Below are 8,027 nucleotides of genomic sequence, written 5' to 3'. Positions count from 1 at the left end.
TACCCCCAAAGATACCACAGTCTCAGAGCAGGGGTCCTACAGTGAGGTCAAGGAAGACTTCATGGATGGGGTGGAAGCTAGTCTGTGCCTTAAGGAAAGCTGGGCTTCAGACTGTAGCAGTAGGGGGAGGGCATCTGAGGGGAACTGCAGAGGACAGCTCAGTGTGGTGGGACAGCTCAGCACAGTGGGACACACTCTATTAGAGAGTCACAAGGAAATGTGGCCAGAGAGGATCATCACCACCAGGTGTGTGGAGTTAGAGGGGAGTCACCACCAGGTTTGTGGAGTTAGTTGGGCAAGCCGTAGCTTAGATGGTCTTCTATGGACCTTTTTTAGAGGTCAGAGGGCAAGACTGGGAGTGAAATGGCAAAGGAAGAGAAGAAGCATGAAAGCTATTTCCAGGCCTCCTTGACAAATGGGTCAAAGTTGGAGGCAGATCTTGGACATCACCCAGAAGCCCGGATGTCATTACTTGAGGCAGTGGTCTAGCCTGTCTCACACGCATTGTCCTCCCTCCTGCCCTTGACTTGAGGGTGGCCTTGGGTTCAAGGGCAATGACAACCTAGGATTTTCATCTTAGGTGGGAAACAACTTCTGTCTGCCACAGCACAAATTTAAGTGCCACCTCTGGTTCAGTTTTAGTCCTTGCTTGCTTGCTTGCTTGCTTGTGTTTGGAGACAGGGCCTCACTGATGGAGGAAGGTCATTGGCTAATAAAGAAACTGGCTTGGCCCATTTTATTGGTTAGAACATAGGTGGGTGGAGTAAACAGAAGAGAATGCTGGGAGGAAGAGGAAGTGAGGTCAGAAGTAATGCAGCTCCTCTCAGAGCCAGATGCCTCAGACAGAGAGGCATGCTCTGCTCTCCAGGGCAGATGCACGCAATGAAGCTCCTCCGACCCAGGATGGACGTAGGCTAGAATCTTCCCAGTAAGCGCACCTTGGGGTACTTACACAGATGATTAGAAATGGGCTAAATTAATATGTGAGAATTAGCCTAGAAGAGGCTAGATAGAAATGGGTCAAGCAGTGTTTAAATGAATACAGTTTATGTGTTGTTATTTCGGGCATGGGCTAGCAGGCGGCCGGGGTGCTGGGGACGCAGCCTCGACGCTCCTATTTCAACACCTCACTGTGTAGCCCAGGCTGCTCTCAGACTCGTTAGTCATCCTTCTTCCACCTCCTGAGTGCAGCTCTTGCAGGCTTGCACCATTCCAAGCACTTCCAGTTGCTGATTCTATTGACAATTCCTTGGGTCCCAAAGGATCCACAGTTTTCAGTTCTAGACATAAACATTAATTCAAACTGCCCGCATCTCTGAAAATTCCTCAAAAACTCATAAATTCTTTAATTCCTAGAATCCCACTGGAGAAAGCATTTAGATTCGATTTAACAAACACATCAAACCATGCCTGCTTTAAAAATAACCTGTGACTTTGTGCAAAAGTGTCATTACCAGTGGATTTAAATAGAATACCGGGAGCTAGGGAGATGATTTGGCGGGTAAGGGCACACGCCAAACGAGCATAAGAACCTGAGTCTGGATACCAACAGCCACATAAAAAGCTGGGTGAGGCTGCACATGTGACTGTAACCCCAGTTTTGAGGATAGTAGAGATGGTGGGGGGTTTGTTGGGGTTTGCTGACTGCCAGCCTTGTTCCAGGTTCAGTGAGAGATATTATATCAAAGGAATAAGGCTGAGAGTGAATGAGGAGGACTTCCTGTGTTCTCTGGCCTCCATATGTGCATGCATAGGTGCATGTACCCACATGCACACACGAACACACAGTACATACATATACACTACATTCACACACAGGCATACCACACACACACACACACACACATGTGCACACCTGTAGGTAGTTACGTCAATTATCTCTAGAGACCTAAATTTAAGATTTTATTTTTCAAGGCCCACACTGACCCCCAAGTTCAAGTGTAGCAGGTCACATCCAGGGAACCAGGAACTGGTGGTGTGGTAGGTGACCCAAACTGATTCACAATTGGGCAGTGTTTAGGAATGAGAAAATGGGGATGGGACAAAGGCTTCCTTGAGAAAACAGCCTGCCCAATGGTGGAAGAGAATTGCATTCAGAGATAGAGCTTCAGGCCACTCCCTCTTCAGGCCACTCCCTCTGGGAAGCTCTGACTCTATCCTACCTGCTTTGCCTTTGTAATTCTCTTCTGTTGACTCATTGCACTGAGAACCTTGCTCCTCCCCCTCGGAACAGAGAGTTCAGCCACGTGACTATAGGTCTTCCCACTAAAGGATGAGGCCTGCTTCTTCACCCATTCTGAGACTGGGGCAGTCAATATACTCAAGGTTCAAAATGCAGGAAGATGCTCACACTGGCAGTCAGCCAAGGGCAAGGCCAATGACTGAGTTAGTGTCACCTTCAGATATATGTCCTAAGGCAGCCTTCCCTCACCCCAGGCCCAGTTTTACCCATGACTACCTTGAACAATATCACCTGGCAGAAGTGAATCTGTGTTCATGGAGTAATTTAGGGGCTAGTGAAAGTCCCCCCAAACATGTGCTGAGTGCTTGGACCCCTGCCTGGAGTACTGCTGGGAGGTAGTAGAACCATTAGGATGTGGATCCTAGTGAAAGGGAGTTAGGTTAATGGCCGTGAAATGGGAATTGGACCCTTGCCCCTTCCTCTCTTTCCCTCTTTGCTTATGGGATGCCACAAAGCAAGCAGCATCCTACAGCCCACGCTCCCTCTACAGTACACTGTGCTGTCCTAGGAACAGAGCAAAATGGCCAAGTAGCCGAGGACTGACGCCATGATCCCAAAGAAGCTTTTCCTCCTTCAAACCAATTGGTTTCAGGTAACTTGTCACAGTGCTGGAGTTGTGTTGACTCACAAAACCAGTTCTGAACCCTGGCTCCGGAGGCACAACATGCCTCTGTGTGACCTCATGCAGCCTGCTGCCATCGTGAGAGTAAGGACAATGGCCACTTCAGTAGGGTGTACTGGAAGTGGTTTTCTGGGGAGAAGTACATGCAAGCTGAACACCACTGATCTCAAAACCCCAAACACTTCAAAATCTAAAACTTGAAAATAAACAAAAAAAGCAAGCAAGCAAACAGCAACAGCAAACATGGTGGTATAAATGAAAACCTCTGCCTCTGACTTCACCCAGGTCACAGCTAAGACACAGGGACATTAGAAACATGCAAAACAGCTTTCAGTTACTGTGTCCAGGTTCTATAAAACAGATGAATTGCCAGGCCGGTTTTGGGTTTCATCCCGAAGATGCCTCATTAACAATGAGCGATATTCTAAGACCTTACAAAAGCTGAAACCAAGAGCATGTCTGTCTCAAGCCCCTCAGAGAAGAGTGGTTATAACACATGTATTATGTGTCTTAGTCTATCTCTGCTGCAAGGAGAGATTCTACAGGTGACTCAGCTATAGATATAGTACGGACCACGCCTGCCTACCCATGTGCTTAACTGGAAGGTCCATCCCTAATTGCAAAGGACTCAAGTCTTTACATTGAGGTGCTGGGGTCCTCATTCATAGGAAACCTGGGCACAGTTCTTTGCAAAAGGAGCTCACTTCACAGCTCACGTAGTGCTTTCACAACCTTAATTTTGTTTGCTCCTCAGAACAGCTCTGTGATGAAAAAACTGAGGCCCAGCACAAGAAGGTGATAGCCTACAGGCCAAAGACAAGGGGAAGAGTCGAGGCAGGGCTACTGCTCTGCTCACTGAGACCCTGTCTCTTGTCACATCACAAGCCCACGGAGCCACACGGCCACTGCCAGCATCACCAGGTGACCACTTATTTCACATGACCAGAAGGTCAGGCAGTTCAGGAGACATCTGCCAACTCCCTAGGGCTTTGGTTGGCCCACCTTCCCCACTCTTCCCGGTCTTCCTTTCCCAGCTCTCTCCCCACACCAGCAGGACTGTTCTTGTGTGTGTCTGCACGCAGGGGAGGTGAGTGACACATGATGAGAAAACCACTTTTGAATCAAGATGACTTCAGTGCACCCTCTGACTCCATGTCAAGGGTGGCTTCAGCTGTCAACTTGACACAAACCAAGAGTTGCCTGGGAAGAGGGAGTGTCAGCTGAAGGATTGCCCGGATCAGATTGGCCAGTGGCCAAGTCTGTGAGGCATCCTCTTAACTGCTAACTGATGAAGGAGAGCCCATCCTACCATGGGCAGGCCCACCCCTAGTCAGATGAACCTGGCTATATAAGACAGACAGCTGAGCAAGTCACGGGGAGCAAATTAGAAAACAGCACTCCTCCATGGTCCCTGCTTCTGTTCCTGCCTCCAAGTTCCTGCTTGACTTCCCGCTGTGATGGACCATAACCTGCAAGCAGAAATGAACCTTTCCTTCCCAACTTGCTTTGGGTCAGGGTGTTGTAGCACAGCAGCAGAAAGCCAATGCGAACGCTTCACCTGTGGGCGAGTTATTTGACTTCTCTAGTTCTCACTGTATTCATTCATAACGGGGGAGTAATAGCATTTCACACACCATAAGGTTTCTTGAAGGAATAAAACCAAAACGTTCACAGGCAAAATAAAGAACATAGGAGTTTATCAGTGCCTGACACAGAGTGGCTTTACCCAACAGCACTAGTGCCCTGTTAGATAACAACTATTAACAACAATGCCAGAAGCCGGGACAAACAGACTGGGCAGAGCTGGTACCCTTTTCATTCATGTGGCCATCTCCTGAGGTCTGTTCTATGGTGGGAGGAATAGGGCACCCCCAGCAAAGTTCCCCAAGGCCCATTCATCAGCTTTAACAAGAGCTCCCTGTCAGCACTGGATTTATCGGGTGTAGGATGCAGAAAATAGGTTGGGGGAGGAGGAGTGGGTTATATAATCAGGTGTGTGATTAGTCATGCTAATGGTGTTTTATTATGCTGTGAATAGGACCTATTTACAATAATTTAATCATCAACAAACAGCTGCAGGAAGAGGAAGTGGGTACTGTCAGAGTCACAAATAAGGACTCAACCAGCAGTTCCAGCGTGACCCTGAACTTCCGGTGATTCTGGAGGGAAAGCTGCGCTTGGGTTTGAGTCTGTTCCGAGAATGATGCCAGGCATCTGCACAGTGACTCCAGCCCTCCGGAAGTGCCTACATGTGCAGAATTTCATTACCCTCAGTCATGCACTTCTCAAATCGGATATAAGATGACAAAATGTGTGTGGAATGGGAGAAGGAACCATAGGCAGGACTTGAACGAAGCCTTCTAATTCCATTCTCACCCCCATCGTTCTAACCCAGTGCTTGCAGCAAACTCCCTGACCAGCAGGAAAGAACAGCCACCAGACGAGGATTCTTCTCAAATCACTCTTTATTGGAGCCTCTTGGTTATAGGGAGAGCAGGAAGCGAGGGGCCTGGAGCTCTGAGCTGCAGCTGCTTATATAGGGAGTCTGCCTAGCAACCTTTGATACTTCAACTGCTTCTCTGGAGACCCACCTGCCGGAAAGAAAACAAACATCCTTGTCAATTACAGACCACAAGGAAGTTCCCTTTCTGGTCAGGGGAGTGTGGGCAGCTAGATCACAACAACTCACCCTGTTTTCTGGTGGAAGAACTGCAACCTTTATTATGGGAATGAATCGTGCCTGAATTGGCCTATGCGCACCTACCAATGCTCCTGGCCACGGGGTTGGCCCTAAGCACATATGCAAGAGGCATGGTTCCACTGCATTGCCTAATATGGAGTTATTTATCAAGCGAGGCCGGGGCCAAATGCCATCTTGTAATGGCAGCCACTCAAATTGGCTCCCAGCAGTTCCCCCTTTCTGTTTTTCTCTGTAGGCCAGTGAGAAGGTCTTACTCCCGTTCAGGTCCTCACCTCATGATGCAAGGACCAATCAAAGGAGGCCTAAAACTCCTGGTACTCCTTCTCCAATGCAATGGAATAAACTCCTGGGAGGTGCAAAGGCAGTACTCAGAGTAAAAATGCATACCTTCCTCAGTGCAATGGAGAATTTCTCCCTGAGAGTGCAAAGTCTATGCAAGGAACAAACCTACTGGCCTTTTAGGACAGATAACCATACTTGGGGTGAATCGCCATTCTCCAAAGCGGCTAACGCTCATAGAACCGCAACCTTATCTCGAGATGTCTGAGCTTGGGGGCGGCATTTTAGCCATAGGCAGATTATACATCTTCAAGTCAAGCCCACCACCAAAAGGTCATCTCGGAAAAGACAAGACAAAGGAGAAGCTGAGCACACAGCTCTGAGGGGGAAGGAATAGCCTTTCTCAAAGTAGGGACTGAGGAAGCCTGCAGCCAAACTGAGCTTGTTGCTCCAAAGGAATCTACCAGTGTGTTATCCTCTGAGCAAAGTTCAAAAGTGTCAGATGGTGAAACACTACATGCTAAGTGTCAAACAGGTTCAGCTGGGGCTTGTGAAATTGAAGTGGGCACCGAGCAGAACACAGCAGCAACATCCCCGTGAAGGACTCAGCAGTCGAGCCAGGGTCACAAGAAGCTGCTTCAAAAAACGGGGAAAAACCACGGCATTGTGGCAAACAGGAATCGGCTTAGGGAAGGCAGACAGTATTCCCCATCTCTGCTCCACTCGGCTTGGGATCGTCTTCCACAGGATCAGCAGTATCAGCATCCTGAAGAGTCATTTTCATGATGGACTTCAACAGTTCTAGTCAGGTGGCTCCAGACCCAATGAGGCACTTCTCGATCCTGGGGAAAAACACAAATAGCTCCCCTGGACCTCCGGATAACGGGGTCCAGGCCATACCATTTATTATCCAACACATCCTTCCACATCACTTCCCCTGCCCCTTCCGGGGGAGGTGTGGGCATGTCGGTCGGCTGCCGTACGACCTTTGTCACCCATTATCAAAAAATTAAGAGTAAAAAGGGCCATAGCGATCCTATTCCTAGGGGAGGCAGTCTCAGCCATTCCCCCTTTTTGTTTTTATAAGAGCCTTGAGGCTGTGATTCCTCAGAGAAAAAATTTTTGAAGTACACTTTGCTACATCTCAGACACAGCCTCAGTGGCACAAACATTGTGAGAAACCATAAATTATATCTCCTGAATTGAGAACCTTTTGTATATGAAGAACTCAGGAAATTAGTTATTAAAAATTTAATCCAATAAAAATATTTGTTACAGACATAAATTGAAAACTCTCAGACAAACTGAAAATGACTGAGAGACACTTAAAAAATGTTCAAATGTAACATCCTTTAACCGTCAGAGAAATGCAAACCAAAACTCTGAGATTTTACCCTATCCTTGTAAAATTGACCAAGATTAAAAATTACTGTTAACAATAAGAAAATGTGGATAAGGAAAAAAACCTGGCCAGAAAGAAAACAAACATCCTTGTCAATTACAGACCACAAAGAAGTTCCCCTGCCGGTCAGGGGAAGTGTGGGCAGCTAAATCACAACAACTCACCCTGTTTTCTGGTGGAAGAACTGCAACCTTTATTATGGGAACGAATCGTGCCTGAATTGGCCTATGCGCACCTACCAATGCTCCTGGCCACGGAATTGGCCCTAAGCACATGTGCGAGAGGCCCGGTTCCACTGCATTGCCTAATATGGAGTTATTTATCAAGCGAGGCCGGGGCCAAATGCCATCTTGTAATGGCAGCCACTCAAATCGGCTCCCAGCAAGTGCTCCAGTCTGTTTTTATTATGATTCATTAACTCTAGGGCAAGCACTGGGAATCTGGACTCAGAAATATGTTTAAGAGAAAGAACCCCAACTGCTGTTCTGGAGCTGAACAGAATCCCCGAGCAACTGATAAAGCAGAGCAGCCCGGCTCAGGTCCCACACCCCTGACCCAGTTAGTACCCCCAATACAGTGGAGGGACTGAGCACCTCCAAATGTCACCTGAAATTGGGGGAGATGGGGATCACTGCTCTATTTGTGCTTTTTATCCTACATCTCCCCATGCCAAGCCCCCAGTTTGGGGTTGAGTGTTAATAGCTATCTCTGTTCTCTCACTGTGGGCCTTAGTTCCTGACTGTGAGCATCCCGTGTCTCCTCACAGGAGTCCTGCCTGGCG

General features: G+C 48.0%; 1 long non-coding RNA gene across 1 annotated transcript; it reads right to left on the bottom strand.

Moving 5' to 3' along the window:
• Positions 1 to 5,351: 5,351 nt before the first annotated feature.
• Positions 5,352 to 7,631, bottom strand: LOC126487144 (uncharacterized). The gene is made up of 3 exons (XR_007588297.1): positions 7,411 to 7,631; positions 5,554 to 6,686; positions 5,352 to 5,455 (listed from the first exon to the last, which is right to left on the bottom strand). It is a non-coding gene; the product is annotated as an uncharacterized lncRNA (long non-coding RNA).
• Positions 7,632 to 8,027: the final 396 nt, after the last annotated feature.

The sequence above is a fragment of the Alexandromys fortis genome, unplaced genomic scaffold (genome assembly GCF_014885135.2).
Source record: "Alexandromys fortis isolate MF-2015 unplaced genomic scaffold, M_Fortis_MF-2015_v1.1 scaffold_178, whole genome shotgun sequence".
Classification (NCBI taxonomy): Eukaryota; Metazoa; Chordata; class Mammalia; order Rodentia; family Cricetidae; genus Alexandromys; species Alexandromys fortis.
The sequence above is the reverse complement of the archived record's forward strand: the minus strand, read 5'-3'. Positions and strand labels throughout refer to the sequence as shown.